Source organism: Diabrotica undecimpunctata, chromosome 2, assembly GCF_040954645.1.
Source record: "Diabrotica undecimpunctata isolate CICGRU chromosome 2, icDiaUnde3, whole genome shotgun sequence".
Lineage (NCBI taxonomy): Eukaryota > Metazoa > Arthropoda > Insecta > Coleoptera > Chrysomelidae > Diabrotica > Diabrotica undecimpunctata.
Window position 1 is genome coordinate 81,873,733 of NC_092804.1, and position 23,419 is coordinate 81,897,151.

Genomic DNA, 23,419 nt, shown 5'->3' on the forward strand with positions numbered 1-23,419 from the left:
CTGTTACCGACAAACGAATCGTGACTATAAATTCAAAAGAGTTAGAAAGAGATGCCAAGTATTCCCAGTTTTAACGTTATAAAAGCAGAGTGAGTGTGTGCAGTGTTCCCTCGGGACAGGTCCTTTTCTCGATCATTTTGACCGTGGTCTGTGGACCACTGGTCTATTCCCACAGGAACACACCACGCTACTTCAGCCCTCCTCTGCTCGTCATACTCTTCGATATTCTGGGACGAAAAATTCATAAATAGTCAGGAAGCTTATATTTTTTATGCTTTTACTTTTGCTTTCAATGTAATTTTGTAAAATTTGTAGGATCAAAAATAATTATCTCATAATATTAGGGCCTTATTATATATTACACGTTGTGCAAACCGTCGTAAAATACTTCTCTTTGTCTATTTATATAGATAATGGTATTTATTTTAGTTATAACACTGTTTTAGGAAAGACCGGTTTTCGTTCCTATGAGTTGAAGTCACAGTGTATTGACACATTTTTGGCATAAGGTTTTTGGCATATAAGATGTTCACTACTAATTATCTCTATTGATAAATTCAAAAATTAAATATTGTTTTATATATGGGATTACACTACAATTAATTTTAGTGGGAATTGCATTTTACATTTCTTTTGATGTTTCGATGAATCGGTATCATTAGAGTCTTATAACTCTTTATTTCTGCATAACTTGCATGAGTTAGGCTTGCTTCGTCAGGCATGAATTCGTCATAACTTCATCATGATGAAATGTGCTCTTGCGCCATAAATAGTTGGCTTTTCAATTCATCAAAACGATAGCATGCTTTTGCTAAAATGTAAACTTTGCAATTTTGAGACAGCTCAAAATATAGAAAAAGATAGAATATCAACATCATGTTTAAATAAGATCAAACATGTTTAGACAACATACTTAATTTTAATAATAATCATTGCGTGCCATTATGCCAGGAGAACTGGGGTGTGGTTAGAGCAGAACTATTTGCATTATTTATGTACAAAGACAGTATAATGTCCTAAATGTCAAACTTTTTTATAAACTCCTTGTTTCATTTTAAATAGTTTGACTGTATTTGTTGTTTTTTCAACTTTGTTAAAATATTATTACCGAAAATGATGTTCTTTTTTATATTTCATTTAAGTCAGTTGCATAATATTTAGTTAATCATTTTTTGTGAGTTTTATTTTATTAAGTAAAAATAAGTTTATTTATTTGTTAAGTAACTAAATTTTCTAACGGTTACGGCACAACAATCAGCTTCCTAACTATTAAATCTCACAAAGAGAAGGAAAATCAGAAAAACATTTTTACCCCGAAAAGAAAGAGATTTATCTGCAACCAACGTTGTATATGTACATGCGTCTAAGCAATAACACGAAAGAAAATCTTTAGAAAGTTGATGTGTAGATGACGAGACTGTCGGGTGTTTTTTTTGTACGAAATGTAGAAAAGGAAAGACCTTGACGGAAATACGATGATGGAGTAGATACCAAGTAAGCGTATTTCCACTTAAAAATTGGCTTGTAATGGAGTTGCAGACATTTCGAAACTTCTGGTGAGAATATTTTTTTAAGCGTATGTTACTAAAAATACTATGTTTATTTCTGCTATTTCTATACGTGGCTACCTTGTAAGAAGAACGTGTAACATCAAAAAAAAATCAAATTTGACGAAATGAAGATATTCTTGGCTATATAAACGTTACGATGTTACAATTATTCATTTTTTTTTTAAATAAAGTTTATGTAGGTACATAATTTACAATATCAGTTTTTCTAGTTTCATAATATTTTTATTTCTTATCTTCAATTTTAGTTCTTATACTGTTTATTACATTTTATGTGTTATTCTATTTGAGTGTTTCAAAAGAAGCTTTTTTGAGATACTTTTTTCAAACTATTTTTTGCATTATTACTTTGATGAGATACTCTAAAATTTGTTCAAGACTTTTTGTTGATAAAACCTCAGGAAAAAAGATTTTACAATTGATTTAAAAAAAAATTTTTTAAATCAATTGTAACAATCAATTTTGTCGGTCCGCATTTTTTTTGAATTTTTTGATTTTTTAAACAAAATAGGTCTCTTGTAATTTTTCTATAAACTTGATCGGTTTCGAGTTATAACCAACTGAAAACTGAAAAAACAGCAAAATTACGATTTTCAAGGCTCAAAAACACAACTAAGAAATATTGTTTTTGATTTCACCAAAGACCTAAATTCAAGTTCAAACTTTGTTCTATCATTTTTCAAAAAGTATTTTGGGGTTATTTTATTTTAAAACATTGTCATACATAAATATCAACACCTTAATCCTTCTCAACAATTGTTGTCTTTTTAAAACAACCATTCTCTCTACACTACTGTCACAACACTCCCTCCAAAAGAATTTTTCAGCCCCCTATTGTTAACATCATATCTTTTATACCTCACTATTTCATTATTTTACAATCTTCACGTTTTCACCATATTCCTGTCCATTCTTTTTTCTTTTGCTAGTTCTCTGTCTTTTCATATATCTACCATCCACCCATTAGTTCTAAACTCAGTAAACATTTAAACACAATCCAGCAATTCATCAGAATTCACTTTCTCCCACTTTACCTAAACCTTTAATCAACCATTGCTCCCCCCTCTCTTAGTCAACAACTTAGTACACCATACTCACAAATAAAATTTCAGGCTTTTATGTATCAGATTTTAATATAACCAAAATATATTTTGTTCAGGGTGCTAGATCCTTTAAGCATGAAGGACCTCTATCATCTCTAATTTTGTTGATTAACTCATTCATTTCCCTTTAACCCACTCTCCTTTATTCTTTAGTCATTCCATTTACTTTTATTCCTGCCAGGTCTCTGAGGATCTCAGTCTTTCCAAAAAAATTTTTAAATATAATCACCTATATTATAACTTTAATTCCTTCAGCCGGAAGATTTTCAATCACTTTTTCTCAATCTATTGGACTCACTTATATTAAAAAAATTTTTACGATACTAGCAGTATTAAACAATTTCATCTACTTAAAAAGTCTTACATCAGCTACAAATATATACTATTTATTTTTCCTTGTCCTAGATGTTAGCAACATAAAAGGACATTTCCATATATTTCAGCTAATTCTTCACAAATTACACCTTTTAGACCACACTCCATACGATAAAGAGTAACATAAGCTGCCTAATGCATACGTCATCCTCTTAAATATGACCTTCAACAACACCAGTAATTTACATCTTTTACATCCAATATTAAATAATTATAGAAAAATTTTTAAATCCCAACACCTGGATTACTGTTATCATTTTAACATCATCAAAGTTTTTTAATCTTTTGGCTGTAGTAATATAAGGTTTAACTAACACTGTTTCATGGTTCATTGACATTTTGTTTTTGACACCGTTCGTGAGTATTTCATCAATCAGTTGCCAACCGTAGTCCGTTTGAAGAGGTTTACTCTCCGGACACTGGAACTCACTTAAGCATGGGTGTATGTTACCTGAAGTAAAATCTAATTAAAATATTAAACATCATATAATATTATAAACATCATGTACAATCTTTGGTAACATTTTTCATTTTAAAGGGTTTTTACCCAAATATTTTGGTGGCTCAGGCATGTTAACCTGTAAGTATAACCATTTTATTGTTTTTAACCTTAGTCAAAATTTTAAACCGCGTTTGCTGTAATTAAATGGTTTATACTTATTTTAGGCATTTTTAACCTGATGATGGAACAGTTGTTCCGAAAACGTTCGTGCTTGTAATGTTGCCCTTTTAAGGGTTTTTATAAAATAAAATATACCCACATACAAAGACTAACCTCTTTTGTTATACGTGGTATACAGCCAGCTACAGGAATTATTTTCCTTGTGGATTTTAAATAAGAATAAATAAAATTAAATACAGTTAAACAGAATTACGTAAAATTAAATAACAATTAAATAAAATTAAGTAAAAGACATCCCTGTAAAAACGCTGCTATACGTTTTCTGCTTCATTTCGCAAGTAAAATTCCAAAAGTTCAATGCTAAGGTTCATTCTGCTCATTTTTTGAGCATTTTGTGGTGGGGGTGGAATATTTCGTCGTATCGTGACGTATGACACAGCACTCGAAAGAAGAGGGGTAGCGAATATGTTAAGACAAATAAAAACACATTGCGGCATTACTAAGAGGGTATTACAGCATATCTCAATTGTTATTGGCCCGATTTGAGCGTGTGATACGTTAAATGGAAGTAAATTAATTACTATTTAAATGGGAATAAGCCACAATTAAAGGTTAAAATACGTTTATTGACGTTTCAATTTCCACTTCGGAAATCGTTCTCAAAATTTTCCGAAGTGGAAATTGAAACGTCAATAAACGTATTTTAACCTTTAATTTTGGCTTATTCCCATTTAAATAGTAATTAATTTAAAATGCCACAAGAAAATAGCTTCGGAACAATGTTAAATGGAAGGGAAGGATATCAAGAATATATTCTATAAAAATCAAACAAGGCGACTACCAAAAAAGGAAACTACACAGTGTCTTTATTATTAATGAACGTATAGTTACATATGAGATGTCGTAGGACGCTGTGGATAAAAATAGTTTAACTAAAAGACAAATTAGGATTTATTGACTTAAAGAAGGCCTACGACAGAGTACAAAATAAACAATTGAACGAATCCTAAGAAGCGACATAGCAAATGAAAGGGGAGAAAATAACGAATATATTAAGTAAGAAAAAACAAACAAGGCGACTACCAAAAGGGCACTGCACAGTATCTTTAGTAATAATGAACGTATAGTGACATACAATGAATGTCAAGAAGACGAAATTTATGAGAATATCGGAAACTCGAATAATGAGAATCTTCTAATAAACGGAACCAACGTCGAACAAGTGGACAAATATGCATATCTGGGAACAATGATTAACTCCACAAATGATTATACTCAGGAGATCAAAATCAGAATAGAAAATGCTAGGTTTTTCGACTTTATTTTATGGAATGGAATCTTGGACCTTGAATGCGACATCAATGAAAAAACTGGAATCATTCAAGCTGTGGGTGTATAGAAGAATTCTGAAAATATCGTGGACAGAACACATTACAAACAAAGAGGTTCTGAGAAGGATGAATAAAGAAATAGAAGTTTCAAATATAATTAAAACAAGAAAATTGGAATATTTTGGACATATTACACGTAGAGAGAAATACACCTTGCTCCAACTGATTATGCAGGGAAAGATCCAAGGAAAGAGAAGCATAAGGAGGCGTAGAATGTCATGGCTGCGCAACCTGAGAGAGTGGTACGGATGAACATCAAATGAACTTTTCAGAACAGCCGTCTCAAATCCGAATGTCAAATCTCAAATCCAAAAGTCCGAATAGCTATGATGATTGTCGACCTCCGCCGCGGAGATGGCACTTGAAGAAGAAGAAGTGACATACAAGATATCATAGGGTACTACGAATACAAATAGATTTACTATAAGACTAATTTTGATTTATTGACTTAACGAACGCCTCTGGCTGTATAAAAAATAAACATCTAATCGAATCCTAACATGCGATATATCAAATGAAAGGGGCGGATGTAAAGAATATATTTTGATTGAAAAGAAAACAACGCAACTACTAAAAGAGCGCTACACAGTATCTTTATTATTAATGAACGTATAGTGACATACGAGATATCATAGGGCACTATGGATAAAAATAAATTTACCATAAGACAAATTTTGATTTAGTTACTTATAGAAGGTTTCAGGCTGAGTACAAAATAAACAACTGATCAAATCCTAACGTGCGACATAGCAAATAAAAGGGGAGGATATAACGAATATATTTAGATAGAAAAAAACAAACAAATATACTACCAAAAGGGCACTACACATAGTCTTCGTTATTATTGCGACATATGACATATCACATGACACTATGGATGATAATAGACATATTTGCTTTTATATAAAGGCCTCTGACTGATTAAAAAATAAACAACTAGCCTAATACTATAATACTAGCAATATGTATATGTATATATATATATATATATATATATATATATATATATATGTATATATATATATATATATGTATATATATATATATATATATATATATGTATATATATATATATATATATATATATATATATATATATATATATCTACAGGGTCTAGTAAAATACATGACGTCAGGTCAGAAGTGCACCAGATCATACTTTATATTTACTTGGATTCTATGCAAAAAGTTTATTATTTTAAAAATTTAATGAATGGCTGACTGTAGATGACAATTGATTGGATCCCCCGTCGCATGCAAAATTAGTAATATATTATATATTATGTCATACGTCACTGGTTTATAAACTTATAAAGAAATAATTAATAAATAAATATTTTTTATTTAATAAAGAAATATCATTGTTTTTTAAAGAAATAAAGGCTTTGGAAAATTTATAAAATAATATGTATTGTCTTTTAATGATTTCGTTATTTTCGTATTTCTCGTTTCAATGACTAGACTTTACTTGATATTTTTTATCTCAATTATGTGTTCACGTGAATTTTATTGTTATTGATATTACTAACCTAACCTAACCTTACTTTTTATGTTCGTTTACAAAAAATTGCTCGAAAAAAAATGGCTAACACTATTTTGTGATGAAGTCATATACATAGTAACAACGAATATTTATAACGGTATGCGCTAGTAGTATGTTGTAGTATGCTCCATAAATACGGAATGTCAGGTTTATATAGTAAATCAACATCAAAATACAGTGGCGCCGTGGCTTAGTTGGTTAAAGCGCCTGTCTAGTAAACAGGAGATCGTGAGTTCGAATCTCGCCGGGGCCTTAGATACTTTTTAATTTGCAAACATCTATATTTTGTTTATCGTTCTTACTCAAAGAAAAGGATAAAAGATAATAGTGATTTATGTGGTTAAATTTTTGATGTCTTCGTAGAATATAAATATCCCTAACATCGGCCTATTATTTTTATATATAATATAAGTTATATAATAATATAAGTTTTATTAGCTTGGGTTTACAGTTTATTTTAATCGCTATCGACACTGACTTCATTTTTACCTTGTAAGAGCTATTAATATTCATGGGTTTCACTATTTTACTAATAATAGCCACCTGGATTGTATTCGTCGCACAGTGGGACGAATTGATGAAAACATGGCCAAAAGTGTAAATGTGTATCAATTTGTTTATGAATTGGTACTATAAAGTTTCAACCTTGCTGATCAGGAATTTGATGTTAAAATTGGAAAATTCAAAATGGCCGATCCAATATGGCGGATCAAATTTAATATATTTTGGATTATTTAGACATAAATAGAAGGTAAATAGGTACTGCAAAGTTTTTGATCTTAATGATTACGAATTTGATGTCAAAGTTGAAATTTTCAAAATGGTAAATCCGATATGGCAAACCAAATTTTATAAAATTTGAATTAATTTGGACATACATCGGTACCTACTACAGTACCGGAAGGTTTTCGATATAGCTGAATACGAATTAATATATCAAAATTTGAATATTCTAAACGGCAGATTTTAAATGGAGAACGAAATTTATAAAAATATAGTACAGTAGTGTACTATAAGGTTTTTGACTTTTCTGACTACGAATTTAATATCAAACAAAAGTGAAAATCTAAAAATGTTTATAATTCTTTGTCAGCTTAACAAATTGCTATTATCAATAAACATAATTTATAAACACGAATAAATGATCATCCATCCCATGACTCTATACACCTGTCATGTCTTCAGGTTCATCTTCAAAGTCTTCATCTTCGTAGAAATTTGTGGCTCCATACACATCCTTTTCTAAATCATCATCAATATCTGAAGCAATCGGAAGAGAGACTAAGAAAGCTCTGGCTTCTTTTAAGTTTTTTCTGATAGATTGCCTATTGGAAATAATGCTGCTGCAATAACCTATATTGAGGCCATGGATCAGTAATCGGTGAACCTCGGTGGATATATTGTACCAGGGATATAGTTGAATAAAGTACCTGACGTACCATTACAGCCAAAACCGGGTTTTGGCGTGTCACACTTGCCATTTTTGTTTGCCACTTTGGTAGGATATATGTATGCAATATTGGAATCACCGAATCCATGCATGTAGAATTTACAATCCTAGTTTGTAATGATCTGCGTTTACGCCTGTTTTAATATCGCATCAATATCGTTGAGCTTAGTGGATTTTGCTTCGCATAAGTAACAAGATACGAATATATTGTTTAAGTGATAATCCATAATTTCTTGTTGGTTCCTTTACTATATTATGAGTATAAAAAAGTCATACATTTTCGAAATAAAACGATAACTATACGTTTATGTCAGTTTTTAAACATTGCATAAATATTGAAACTTTAACATTTAATTTTCAACAGTTATTTATTACCAGAGTAGTGGCTAAAAGTGCGGGTTTCCAAGTTTTTTTGAAAGTCAATTAGCTATACTTTATAATTTTCGTTTTATTTTTACATATTTTTGTTCAGAAATTGTGTATAAACAAAACTTGTGTTACTATATTTTTTTACAAGCGTAAAGCATTGAAAAACAAAGTAGTATATATAATATATTTATGTATATTTACCTGTATGAAGATGGTGTTGATCTAGAGCTAAAATTAAATCGGTATTGCGAACAGAAATGGAATGTTCATAAATCCTATTTCGGATTCTACGATTCGTTTGGCCTATATATAATTGGGGGCGGTCTGCACAAGGAATTTCATAAACTCCGTGTTGTGCAGACTGCCCCCATACAGGTCATAAAATTGATTTTGAAAACTCCAGAACCATAGCCCCCATTCGCTTCTATAAACCAAGAATTATCCGACAAGCCATAGAAATTGAAAAAAGGCCAAATTGTCTCAATAAAAGAGAACGGCATATGGTTACCTTCTACATGGAGACCTATCGTAAAGAATATATCGTATAGTCCATCCGCGAATCAAAATTCTACTGTCGGAAACATTTATATATATATATATATATATATATATATATATATATATATATATATATATATATATATATATGACTGATGACTTGATGGAAATATTAGAAACAACAGTCATCTCTAAATTGAGGTACAACATACATTTCTACAAACGATATGTTGATGACTGCTTACTCTGCATTCCAGATCATGAAATCGATTATATTTTTCAATTGTTCAATAATTTTCATACTAACGTTCAATTTACTTAAGAAATTTAAGAAACTTAAGAAATTCAACTAGAAGAAAACAATAAAATTACTTTTCTTGATTTAAGTTTAGAATATAACAGCACTAACCGAATGATAACAACTAACTGGTTTACAAAAGATGTTTGGTCCGGAAGATATCTAAATTTTAATACCAACGCACCCATAGCACATAAAAGAGGTGTTGTGTTCAGTCTTACTGACAAAGCAATTAAACTATCTAGTCCACAGTACCATTCCGTAAATTTGAGAAAAGTTAAAGATATTTTAGACAAAAATAATTATCCACCAGAATTTTACAACCCTCTTATTAAAAAAAAAAGAAATAACAAACAAACCCAAACCATACCTAGCAATAATAATAATAATGTCACTAACTCCAACAAATCCTATATATCCTTACCATACATTAATGGATTTTCTGAACAACTGTCAAAAATGTTTGCAAACTATAATATTAATGTTGGACATAAATAATCAAAAACATCTAGAAAATATTTGTCAAAATTTAAACCTAAAAGTTAATAAAGACCATCAATCAAATGTTATTTATAAAATAAATTGTAAAGACTGCAATTCAACATATATTGGACAAAAACACAAATACCTACATAGAAGAATGGTTGCACACAAACATAGTATACAAACCAAGGCATTAAACACAACAACCCTAGCCAAACATTCTCTAGAAAATAACCATTCTTTTGATTTTGAAAATGTACAGATTTTGGAAAAAGAACACATTACAACAAATATTTTATTGATATAGATTTTATTGATATAGATATAGATATTTAACAAAATAATGTATTGTTGATTACAGCTGTAGGTGGAGAAAAAAACTTTTACTTCATCCAAGCTTTCGGAAACTTTATTAAATTGTTCCCATCATCAGGGTAAACTGTAATCATTGATAGTTATATGTTACTAGGACCTTATAACATTATTGTTCTTACAATAAAATGTGCTGGTACACTGTAGATGTTGTAATATGAAAGTTTAGTTTAATTATAAAAACGGACGAAACTAGAATTTTAATTTAGTAAAATATTATTAAAAAAACACTACTACTGTTTTTATAGTCTTCTAATTTTTATTCTAATTTTAAAATTATTTAAAATAACTAGAAATTAACACATGATCACATATAGGACACATAGTTGTTAATGAACTCCGGCAAGACAAAGCACATTTAAGGAATGAAGGTTATTAATGAGATTTAGTCTGTTTCCTGTCATTAACAAGTGGTCTTTTACTACCAAGTATCTAATCACCAAAGTTTGAATTAAGAATTTATTTTAGTGTCATAGGTCAGGGAATCTATTATTAATGTTTGTAACGTGAGGATCATGTATGAAATCATCATGTATGAAATATACGTATGGGGGAAATTTTATTTAATGATTTTCAAAATCAAACGTTATGTTTTAAAAATTTATTCAAAATCTTATCTTTATAATACTACTCTATTTTCTTTGAATATGGTATATACTTGAATACGATTCATCAACCTAAAGATCTTAGAGACTCTAAATGCTCGACAAAAATATCTGATTTCAATTTCGTTTTATTCTCACACACCTTTACGTAATATCTTTTGATATTCAAAAGTGGTTCATTGTATAAAAAAAAGACATTATTGGCAGTTCTCCAATGCTCCTCCTGACCTTTAAGCGATACATCAAACCCCCAACGAGATATCAAAAATAAAAAAAAACCTTATAAGAAGACCATCCTTCAGATTCTTGTTACGTCAATGAATAGATAAAATCGATACACCCAGAGACGTACCTTGCAATAAAATTACAGATTAATTATGACGTTTTACAATAATTAAATAGAATTTCACAGTGATGCAAATCAGTAAAATTTATGTCAACAGAATATTGTCAATAAGTTTATTTAAAATGTGCGGTTCATTTTATATACACGATTTATTTACTACTTTTATTTTATATTCGCTTCTTAATACCTAAAAAACAGTTAACTCCTTAATATCCAAAAATCAGATTTCAGTACGCATTTTCGCCATATTCGACATATTTCTAATAATGTGGCGAGACGTATACCCCTAACCCTACGGGCATGAATCATATTCCAGTAGTTTCTGATCCCGATTAGAAATTCCCGGCATCTGTCCTTGGTAGAGAAAACGATAGAAATTCAATAACATGAGGAAGAAGTATCAATCCACTTTGTTTAGTCAGTCTTTTAAAATTATTTTCAAGCATACTCCAAACGATCTTCCAACTTTGGGAACTTTGATTAATGAAACCAACGATCATACTGCAGAAATTAACCGGCGAATAGTAATTGCAAGATCAGCCACTCCTAACGTACAGAAATCTTAGTTAGCAAATCAGACTACGTACCATTTAATGCTATATATTTTCAGTATTATTATATGGACTTGAACATTAAAAAAATGGTTATACCGCAGAGTATTAAAAATATCATGGACTTGAATTACAATAAATTGAATAAAGAAGTACTGGAGAAGGTTGGTAAAGAAACAGAAATAATCACCACTATACAAATCAGAAAACTGGAATACCTAGGCGTCGTGATGAGGGGACCAAAATATAAAATTTTAAGACTGATAATACAGGGACAGATTCAAGGAAGATCTATTGGCCAAAGACAGAATTCTTGGTTAAAGAATCTCCGTGATTGATATCAATGCAGATCGATTAATTTGTTTAAAACAGCAAGTTCATAACTAAAAATAGCTATTATAATTGCCAACCTCAGGAGGGAGACGGCACTCTAAGAAGAAGACAATTTATTTATAAAAAAAATTGTTTAATTTATTAATGTTTGTATTTATTTACTGGTTTTGTCTATTAATATAATTACTTCCTCAAAATGACCAAGAAAGTTATAATAATAACGCGAGCCTTGTGCGGCTTAAACTCTCTACAGATGTCTCGACTAAACCACCCATCTGTCGTAACCGACAACGTTGGGCCTGATGGTTGGTGTGTGTGGGCTTGCTGACCGACAAAAAAAGTTGTACTCGACTGTCGGATCTGGTTATACAACATTCCGAGAGCCAACCTCCCCACCCAACACTTGTCGAGTTGGAACGTGTGTAGCGTTGTTATAGGCCGAGGCGAGGTAGGCGGTTGGATAGCTAACCGCCTACCTCGGCCTCCGACCACAAGTTGTTGTCGAATCAGTTAACTCCTGGTAGCCGTTCATAGTATTCAGTCTACAAAAATGTCTCAAATACCGACGGATGAGAAAACCATGATTAAGAAATTATTGGAAGGCCACAAAACTTCCTGCTGATTGTGGGATATTCAATTTTTAAACTAAACAATTAAACATTTGTAATTGTAAATTATGCAAATTTGTGTAATATGTTTATACATTTTAAGTGATCTAAAAAATTGTATTGAACAAACCTTTTATCGAGTAATGCTTTAAGAATGTATTTGATTTATATATTTAGGACAGTCTATCAAGAAGTGCTTTATACTGTCTACTGTATTGCATGTTTCGCATTTTGGAGATTCACTATTTGAAGAGATAGGCGTGAGTATACCTACAGTGTCCAAGTCGTAGACGAGTAATAATAATTTGAGATCTTCTACTTCTGGCAGTGGACTTTCATGAAAAAAATCACTTTTGATGGTTCTGAGTTTAGAACTGGAGTCATTCCACTTCAGATTTCATCTTGTTTTTTAGATAAACTTTTAGATCGCTAGCGACACTCCGACACTCTGTTTCTGATGCCTCATTGGTGATAGCGTTACACGCACTAGTATCTGCTTGTTCAGTCCGTTCTATACCTATCTTCTTAGCCTTCTCTCGTCCATTTTTGGACATAAGCCTCTCCCAACTCCTTCCGTCGATCTCTATACTGAGCAACATACTTCCAATTTGTTCCGGTTATTCTTTTGATGTCGTCCACCCATCTCATCTGTGATCTTTCTCTTGGTCGTCTACCATTGTAAGGTCTCCAATGTTGTATTGTGGCGTTCCAATGTAGGTCTTTTTGTCTAGCAGTGTAATCTGCGAAGCTCCATTTGAGTTTGGCAATTTTTGTTACGATATTCTCAACTTTTGTTTTTGATCTTACCCAGTCGTTCCTCTTTTTATCTGACAGTCCGATGCCTCATTACCAAGATAATTATAGATTTTTTTCCTTAAGGACGTGAATTTGCGTTTTATGGATCTTTCCTTTAAATGGGGTAAACTTGACTGAGCATACCAGACAAGACTAGTGTAGATCTGTGGTATATTCTTGAAACGTGCTTATAGGATCTGCTGATCCAGTGATATTTATTAGTAGCATGTTAATTTGGTCAAAGTTTAGAGCGAAAGGTGGAGAGTTATATTCTACAAAGTTTTTATCAGGTTCAAGAAAGAGAGGTAATGGGCATTCAGAAGTGACTTCAGGTGTTGGTAGAATGTTACATTGTTTTGAAGATGGATCTGCATCAGGTAAAATAATTTCATCAAAGCTACGTTTTGGTTGATTAATTATGTGACTGCCCTTATTTGATGCATCTACTTTGTTCGGTATCTCTGAGTCATTAGAAATAGACATTTGTTCACATTACGAACGGTTTTTATTATTGTGTTTTTGCAAAGATGTATTTATTGTGCTGGATAACCATGTTTCATTGCTTTGGTTAAGGGTTAATTGAGATAGTTAAATGCCTCTGGTAATGTCAGACGGTAAAAGCTGATATGTATTTGTCTTCGAAAGCTAAGAATGTGATTGTGCTCCTGTATAGAAGCACTAATTTTTAGGAATATCATGGGTGAAATAGGAATTATGCAAATTATTTGTAACTCATTGATTAGCAAGTCGTGTGGTATTGTAAGACAAATGTTGGAGAGCACAAGTCGTTCCGCTGGTATAACTAACCTTCTTGCTCTGACAGTTTCAGCTAGTATTTCTATTTGGCCATGATTATTCATAAAATCATCCACCATTTGTTTATTGGATAAATACATACAGTGCACAGATTCTAAATGTGCCGGTGGGAGATAGCTTCTATGCGCTGTATTATAGTCGATGTATGAGAGAAAGTTTTCAAAATAATGAAATAGCAAATAATAATATAAAATTTGTTATTTCCTTATTTCGAAAACTTTTTCTCTCATACATCAACTATAATACAACGCATAGAAGCCATCTCCCACCGGCATGTTTAGAATCTGTGCACTGTACATATGCGATTATTAGATAAACTAGAAAAAAGTTTATATTTTTTGTTTGAATTTTATTTCCCAGAGAGAGAAGGTGGTCTTGCAGTTTGGTGTTTTCTAAGGCACTAAAAATAATTGCCTGTTCTTTGAAAGGCAATTGCAGTTTTGACGATGCCGAAGAATATGTTTGTGATTTTGACTTTGGTGGTTTTGAATTGTAGAATTGTTGTGTGATTCCATGTTTGAATTCATTTCGATAAATGTTATGTAAAAAGTAAGTCCGACCCTGCACACCTGCTAAAGCAGGTATATGGGCCTTTACTAAAAGTGGTAATTTTGCTGATAAAACTAGATTTGTTTATTGACAACAATAACAAATAATTGCAATCTAGTTGAACGCTCATTCACAGAAATATTTCGTGCAGCAGTTTCCAAAGCTACAATTGCCATTTGAATCGCCAACCTGCGAAAGGAGACGACGCAATAAGAAGATGCGAAGAAAGAAAAAATATTTTTTTTTACTTTACATGTATGTAATTTCAGTCTTTAGGTATGATTATTTTTAAATAATTACTTTCGTTTTTGTCAAAAAAAAAGTTTAAGGTCCAACAAAATTCATATTTTTTTAAAAAACGTCGTATACGACTGAAAACCTTTACCTGATGTTTACATTTTAGATTTTAAATTATGTGTACATTAATAATAAATTGTACAGGTTCCTTAGTGCTTATATAGACTTATTAGATTGTATAAACTTTCATTCCTGGTCAGGTTACGTCTGTTATCATGATATTTTATACACCCTTCTCGTGCTTGTACTCTGAAAGACATTGTGAGGCTAAGTAATTCGAAGAAAAGAAGCCACCGAATGTATCTTCCAAAGAAATACTAGAAATTACCATAAAGATATTCTTGACTATCGTATATTTAATATTCTCTAATATTTTTCTTACTAACGAAGCGTTGGTGTAGTTGTTTCATAGATCATTTACTTTTCATAATTAAAATTTTAATCACATTTTCTTTTCCCGTAAGCATTTCAAATTAAATATTAATAATACACATTTTGTACGCCTATGGCATTGAACATGAGGAATGTGCCTTTTGCCAAGGCCGAATCCTTCAAAAGAGGAAGCAAAAAATAAACGTTATCAAGCATAATATTGCACATCCTTGTTCTGATCAAAATTCTTTTCATGTTCGGGGAGAACTAAAGGAATCGATAGAAAACAAAAGGAAAGAAGAGACCATCTGCTTTCACAAAGCACTGTTTTAACAGTGTCTGCTTCCTGAAATAATGGAATTCCGGAAACAGGTATAAAAACATTGATTTTTTGTTGTGATCCTTTAAATGTTTTACTGGATGTGAAAGAAAAATCAGATTAAATTTATGCTAAATTTTTGAGTAATACCTTAGAGGCCGCATCACTTTTATTTGATATTCATAAAACAAATTTATTTTCGTACGAATATTTAAGTCTTTATTAGTAAAAAAATAACGTGTACGTTGGGTATTGAACTCATCCGTCGTTTTTATCATTACTTTGAAATTTTAATTTTATTCACATCTTAAATTAATTTTCATAAACAATCTGTGTCAAACTCTACTTAATTTTTAGAGGTTTTATTTAGATTAGATTTTACTTTTCAGGAAGTTTGTAGTTGTAATATATTTATTATTTTATTTATATTTTATTATTAACTTATATAAGCATCGATTTCTTTACTTTGCGTGGCTATTTTGTGAAAAGTATTACTATAAAGTATTTATACCACATTTCTTTATGTACCAGCACATTCTAATAATTTTACAAGTGGATACTAAAATTCTAATTCCAAAGCAGGTAGATGTCGTAATATGTCTGACATACTTCGTAAAAGAGTAAATGCAATTTTAAGATAATATATTATTGTTTATTAAGTAACTTTACATATTTATTTACAATAGCAAATTCAGTCTGTGGTATCCTCTTCATTTAATTTACACAAATCATCGGAAGGGTCTGCAGAAATCACTATTGGATATACAGTATGTTAGATATGTTAGTTATTAAAACACAGATCAAAATAATCTAGGGGACAAAAACAAAATGCGAAACTACAGAAGGATTTCAAATCATTTATTTCAAATATTTTTAATAAAAAGTTATAAACTGTGTCCCGAATATAAAATAAACATTTTTCTTAGAATTATCGCAATTATCGAAACATCTCCATAAGTCAAATAATGGTAACAAACAAAAATAAACAGCTAATTTGTTGCCCCTCAACTCCCAACAAAGTAGTCTTTAATTTAAGTTAGTATAGTGTGTGATCTCCACGGTTGTTGATTACTATCCTATATCTGTAAGGCCAACTCATGATCAGATGGTCAATGTTTTGCTGCGGTATTCTGTTTCACTCCGTTGAAAGGTCCCAAGCAGTTGCTGTCTTGTATTGAACGTAATTTTTTGTTGTAAAATGAGTCTGCCCAATATGTCCCATACATGCTTAATTGAATTTAAATCTGGCAATTGTGCAGGCCATGGTAAAACCTTAATTTCATTATCTTCAAGGAATGTCTGCCCGACCCTGGCAGTATGCGGACGAGCATTGTCGTGCATTAATTGAAAATGGAGACGAGCTCTTTATGGAAAGGTAAAGGGTACAACAATAGGTTCGAGAATAATATGGCGGCAGTCTGTTGCATTTATCTTTCGCATGGTTCTTTCGCCAAGAGTGATGCCCCCCATACCATTAAATTACCACCTTGCTATCTATGAACCTCCTGCACGGTGGTCAATCGTTCAGCATTGTCAGATCGTCTCCAAATTCTTGTCCGTCTTGTATCTGGTGCAAATCCAAATCTGGACTCATCATAGAACAAAGTAGAGAACTCACGTCTAACCCAATTTGTGTGTTCTTGTGCCCAATGAAGTCGATGAGCGCGATTTCCACTGGATATTACTATCACTCTCACAGGTCTTTGAGCATTTAATCGTGCGTCATGCAGTCTATTTCTAATGGTTTGGGAACTTACAAACACCTGATGGATCTCTTGCAGCCTCATTTGTAATTGTGATGCAGTTACAGTGCTCTCGCAAAGCTTGCAACCCAATAAAACGGTCTTCAATCTGGTTGATTATCCTTGTACGATGACGTTCAGCAATATCACCAATTTTTTGACACCTTTAATGACACTTCTGTTCGTGTGGAGGATCTCAGCAACGTCTCTTTGACTTCTGTCAGCTTGAAGCATCCCGATAGCATGCCACTGCGTTTCGCGATTTAACTGATGTTTCTTCATTATTGAGAATTGCAAGTTCCAAGTATAGGTGTTCCCTGGATTATTTTGATGTGTGTATATTAGTTTGTTGTAAACATTTAAAAATATCTTTGGTTTGATAAAATGGTTTGATATTTTCGGGGTGTGACATATCCCAAAAAACTTTTCTTTGCGTAAACGTAAATTATATCTAATATTTTCTCATTTCAAAAATCATTATGTTTTTTCAATATATGTAAGAAAACAATAAACAATAACAATTATCAATTTTTCACGAACTACGTATGAAAACACATATTTGATACATTAGAACGCATTACATCTTTTGTATTTACTGATAGTTAGATAGAGTGTCATATTTCTTGAGGATTACAATTCTGAAACTAAAAGGTTTATTATTGATAAGATGTTTTATTATCGTTTTTTTTTTATTTAATTGTACTATCTACATCAAATATGTATACATTTAATGAACACGAACATGAATTTTACAGACGTTTACGTATACAGCGTTTAGAAATATCTCGTATATTGTTTATATTCAATTTCACTAGGTGTTTAATTAGCGTTTATTATAGATTTCTTTCAATTAGGGAATATAATTTTTGGAAGATACAACAGCGAGGGTTTCCATGCAGTGATTTAGTAATATTCGAATATCTAGAAAACGTTTAAAATTTTGAAAGTTAAACACGTACATATTTTTTACAAAAACTATTAAGCTTTTTCTATTAAACACGTACATTGTAAATTTATAAGTAAATTTTTCCCGTTCAATATGACATAGGAATATGTTATCCGTAATCCTTAATAAAAGTAACTGTATCCCCCTTTTTGGGCAGATATCTACAAAACTGGGTGGTTTATAATAACAAATATTTTAATGCCGCGTAAGTTTAATACTTATCACACATATACAAGTCACATAATGCGAGAGATCATAAGATACATAAGAAGCACAAAAGACCCAAACAGCAAATAGTGCAATAAAACAAAATAAATACTAGAGAGAAAATAAATAAATATAGCAGAGAAAAAATAAAAATTACCAGAGGTTAAAAATAACCACCAAGTCTCTGAACTGGACGCAGCACAGAGCGGAGACTTGACACCCAAGTAAGCAATTTTAGTTTCGCAGACAAGTCACAAAAGAATAACAGGACTAAAGCGCCTAACGCTACCCTGAATTTAAATCGGATAGGGTACCATGTTGTAGTTCTATTACTCAGGACTCCCACATGAAGAGCATTTGACTGATTTGACCTCCGTGCACCTATCGCGCATCAGAGTGCAATAGGAGGGAAAGGGATGGTCTGGAGGATTGGAGTGATTCCTGTTTTACGCGAATTAATACACCTCGCTCCAAAGAATTGTTACACCCGAACGTAATTCTAAGGGATGAACATGTTTCACAACACACCGTAATTATCGTTTAGATTTGCTGACGTATGTATTTTCCACAAGGAAACTAAATTCCTGTAGTTTGCTGTATACCATGTATCACAAAAATTTTATTTAAAAAATTATAGAATAAAAGGAGTGAGAGTAACAGACTGAAGTACCAGCGGGTTATACTAGACCAAATTTGCAATTTCTTTTTTAGACTGGTTTACAACGTAAAAATAATAACATTTATCGTATTTTCATTGCAAAATCATCCAAAACAAAGCAATTAATTACTACGGGATGTTCAAATCTTTTCTTGAGTCGCCTTTTTATTGTCATTTTTTTATTTATTTATTTAAAATATAATTATATTGGGCAGTGTTCTTTGAATTTTGCTCATTAAAACTTTAACGTATGTTCTTTCAAATAACGCTAATCAGATCTCATAATTGGTATAAACAAGATGCTATCAATATAACAAAAACGGACTAACTTCATCACAAATTGTCCTAGAATAACTTTTTCTGTTTTTAAATTTGTGAAAAAATGCAAGCTTATCAAATCCAAAAAAATAATTTTCGTCTAGATATTAGTTTACAAGCAAAAAATCGACGTTTTGTAAAATGGTTTTGCAATTTAAAATCATTTTTTTACATTTCTTTTTAATGTTTATAGAATAAACCTTCTTCTTTCATAAGCTATCCGTAGAATTACTGTATCTCTAAACAAATTTAATTTGGGATAACCAAATAAAATAACCGATCGCTTAGAAATTTTGATCATATTTTAAGCACTACAAGATCCAACATTCTATATAATATGAAGATTCTAAGTTCAGTTTTAAAAAAGTTTTTAACATTTATAAAAAACTGAAATTTCTGATTTGTTTTATAAGCAGCAAATAATCATCGAAATATTTAAAAAATGCCATTTTGAAGGTATTTATATGACTTATAAGATTCATCTAATGTAATACACATACATTTTGCAGTATTAGCACGCAGTGTGTGAATTGTGAATATTATTCACCTAATATATAACAGCACCTTATTTTTTGTAAAATTATTGTACACTAATTCGATTTCGTTTAACTCGCCAGCATTTAGTTGGCTTGTTAAGTTTGTTAACCCAGGAATGCACTTTTCTTAATGATCTTCACCTACAGCCAAAACGGATATCATTAGCAAATGTAGCTATTGTATTATGATCTAATTCAGGGTTTTTACTTGAGTATGTAGGCTTGCTATCAGATACCCTACTTGTGGCCTAAAATGGATGAAAAAATGGCATAAGAGATAGAAGACAACCGTAACTATGTATCTCTGACAATTAATGAAATGAAAATGTTTTAATGAAGTCAGCTATGAAATATTGGCTCAAAAATAACATATGAATCTAAAATTTTGACTACATAGAAAAACAAAAAAGTCTTCTAGTACTTACGTCACATAATAATAAAGATAGACGGCACAGTGTGATCAATTAGCGATCAAGTGAGAATGTACATCAAGACAGGGGGAAGAATAAAGTACTTACCCATACATTAAATTAAAACTTTTTCAAATTCAAACTTTTGAAGCGAATAATACATTGTGTGAATCATTCTGTTTGTCAGGGCATACTGTTATCGAATAGTCAATCAGTTCATATGCATTACACATGAATAATCAAAATCTGATAAAAACAGTTTGACCGGAAATCCCAATAATAAAAACATCCATACTTTGAACATAATTGAATGCATAAAAGGATTTTCCTATATAACTACGTCAATTTCATTACTCCATAACTAAACAAATGATTAAAACAACATCTGACACACGATGAAAAGTGCCTAACATTAATTTATTAAAATGTTAATCACGGAGATAGTGAACTGTCAAAACAATGATAATCAAAAATACATAAATGAACAGAATAGTAGGAAATGTGTGAAACCATTCGTTTTCATTATATTATTGGGAATTTAAATATATACGAATTTGTTTCTAGTATTGATCTATTAGAAATTTTGTCGTTATTTCTACATTTCAAAAACTTTAGCAAACAAAAATATTATGTCGTTAAAAATGGGTATATATATATATATATATATATATATATATATATATATATATATATATATATATATATTGTTGTGATCTGCTTTATGATGTTTTATTATTAATTAACACTAATTTAATTAATCCAATTATTTAATTAATTAATTCACTAATTTATGCAGAGTCATACAATTCAATTACTATTAAAAATTCTCAGGGTGCCTTTTTATTTTACTTTAATCAGTTTACTTTATATATCTCTTCTAGTGGGTTCAGTATCTCCTAGTTGCTCATAATCGGGATAGAACAGGAAACGGAACTAACATTAAAACAACATAAATATGCACACAAATTATTATTTATTTTCAATAAGCAATACGATGAATGTTAATAAATAACTTTTTGTGGGCAATTATCTTTCCCAACAAACTCCTATACTCTAAATTTAATTTTAATTACAAACTATCTATTGATCTGTTTTATAATAATATCTACTAAAAAAAAATGACCATATAAAAATATAATTTATTCACAAAAAAATAACTCTTTGAAACTTGGAATCTTAGTTCGTATGCTTATATTTGATTTTATTTTTAGAATATCTTAAAATTTTCTTTCATTCAAATTATTTGACTGACCTTTAATTTTTTTACACCAATGATGTCTCCTCTCGATCAAAACCACAGTTCCTTCCTTGATTGATTATGTCCGGCTACCATCAAATCTTTCCCGTTCTCAGCATCGATCCAAACCGCATACCAGCAAACTACTCCTCCGAAAACACAAGCCCAAGCCTCTTTTGACCGGTATTCTTTATTCACAAATTCTCCTTTCTTTCTCAATTATATCTCATGGACTATGCAGACTCAAAAGAGGTATTAATTTTCTCAATTTTGATCTGCTCTCAGCTTCCACCTTTTTCACTAACAAACGAAAACACTGGTTCTCAGATTGACTACACGAAAACACGTCTTCTCTTCTGGTCTGCCGGTAACATAATAATAATTTCAATTTCTCCCAGACAAACCTTCTCAACTTTCTCATTCCCACCATTCCTTTTTAACCAATCATAAGCATTCATCTTTCCCACTTATTTTCGATTTAGAAAATTTCCAACATGATATTTAAAACAAATAAACTACTTTCACTCAAATTACTTTTCAGAAACCATTAACAATTTTACCTTTTTCAACAGAAATAAGTTTCCAAATTCTTGTTATCTCATATCTAAATCTAATTCTTATTTACTTTCGAAAAATGCCCACCGCAAAATACAATTACAAAGTTTATTCCTTAAATATATAATTATACGGGTTCCATTGTCCTTTCACTATTCACTCAGTCTTTCACGGAACAATGTTTTCTCTTATGGTCTATTACAAATAAGTACAGGGTTGTATTTTAACTTATATGCCCGCGGTGTATTAAAATAATAAAAAAACTCTTTATTCTATTTCTGATCGATAAACTGATCCATAACAATATATATATATATATATATATATATATATATATATATATATATATATATATATATATATATATATATATATATAATATTGAAATTTACTGACTCTAGATTTAAATACTGATTTTCTGAATTTCAATAAAATTGACAAAAACAAACAATAAAAATAAATTACTCAGTTTTTTTTTTTCATAAATATCTCAATTATCTTAATTGCAGACGCCAAATTGTAAATCAGATGTTCAAATTTAATCTCAGGTTTCTTTTGTGAGGTCTGAAATACCTTTGGCTTTTTGACGTGACAACGTCTTAAATTAGGTTGTGGCTCGGAGTCACTCATGAAAAAGTGTAACGCCCGCTCACGTCTGTTACGATGAGTCACCGAACGAGAGAGAGGCCCGCCGGACCGGCGAATGCCTTGCGTCTCTCTCCCACTCAAACATGATCGGTCCGCTGCGCGCGCAGCACTAGAGAATTAGGCGCGTTGAATCGGTGCGTGCTTGTGTCTCTGTCTTTCTCGAGCGTTCTTGGCGTTGGAAAACCGAGAAAGCGTCATAATACAAGTTCACACGTGTGGTTAAAGTATCGTCAGCTGTGTCTGTAGTGAAAATGTGGAGTGCTTAGATTCGTCATTTACAACAACTACAACAATAAAGGTAAATAATTGTACACTAATATTTCATTATCGTAAACTATGATTGATTGATTAATTGTTAGATTGACACAAAAGTTGAGAAACTGAGTTTATAGGTTATGTCATACTATTGACAAATGTTGATAGTGTTAAGTAAATTATTAGTTTAAATCACTCTGCAATCAATCGTAATTCAGTCTATTGAGAAGAAACAGCGCGTTTC

The 23,419-nt window shown here is 31.1% G+C and overlaps 1 protein-coding gene and 1 non-coding gene across 2 annotated transcripts in view; both read left to right on the top strand.

The window, feature by feature from the left end:
* LOC140434695 (uncharacterized) overlaps window positions 1-23,419 on the top strand; it is a 647,172-nt gene that overhangs the window by 269,166 nt on the left and 354,587 nt on the right. The window lies entirely within an intron of this gene.
* On the top strand, window positions 6,782-6,855 carry TRNAT-AGU (transfer RNA threonine (anticodon AGU)). The gene has a single exon. It is a non-coding gene; the product is annotated as a tRNA-Thr (tRNA).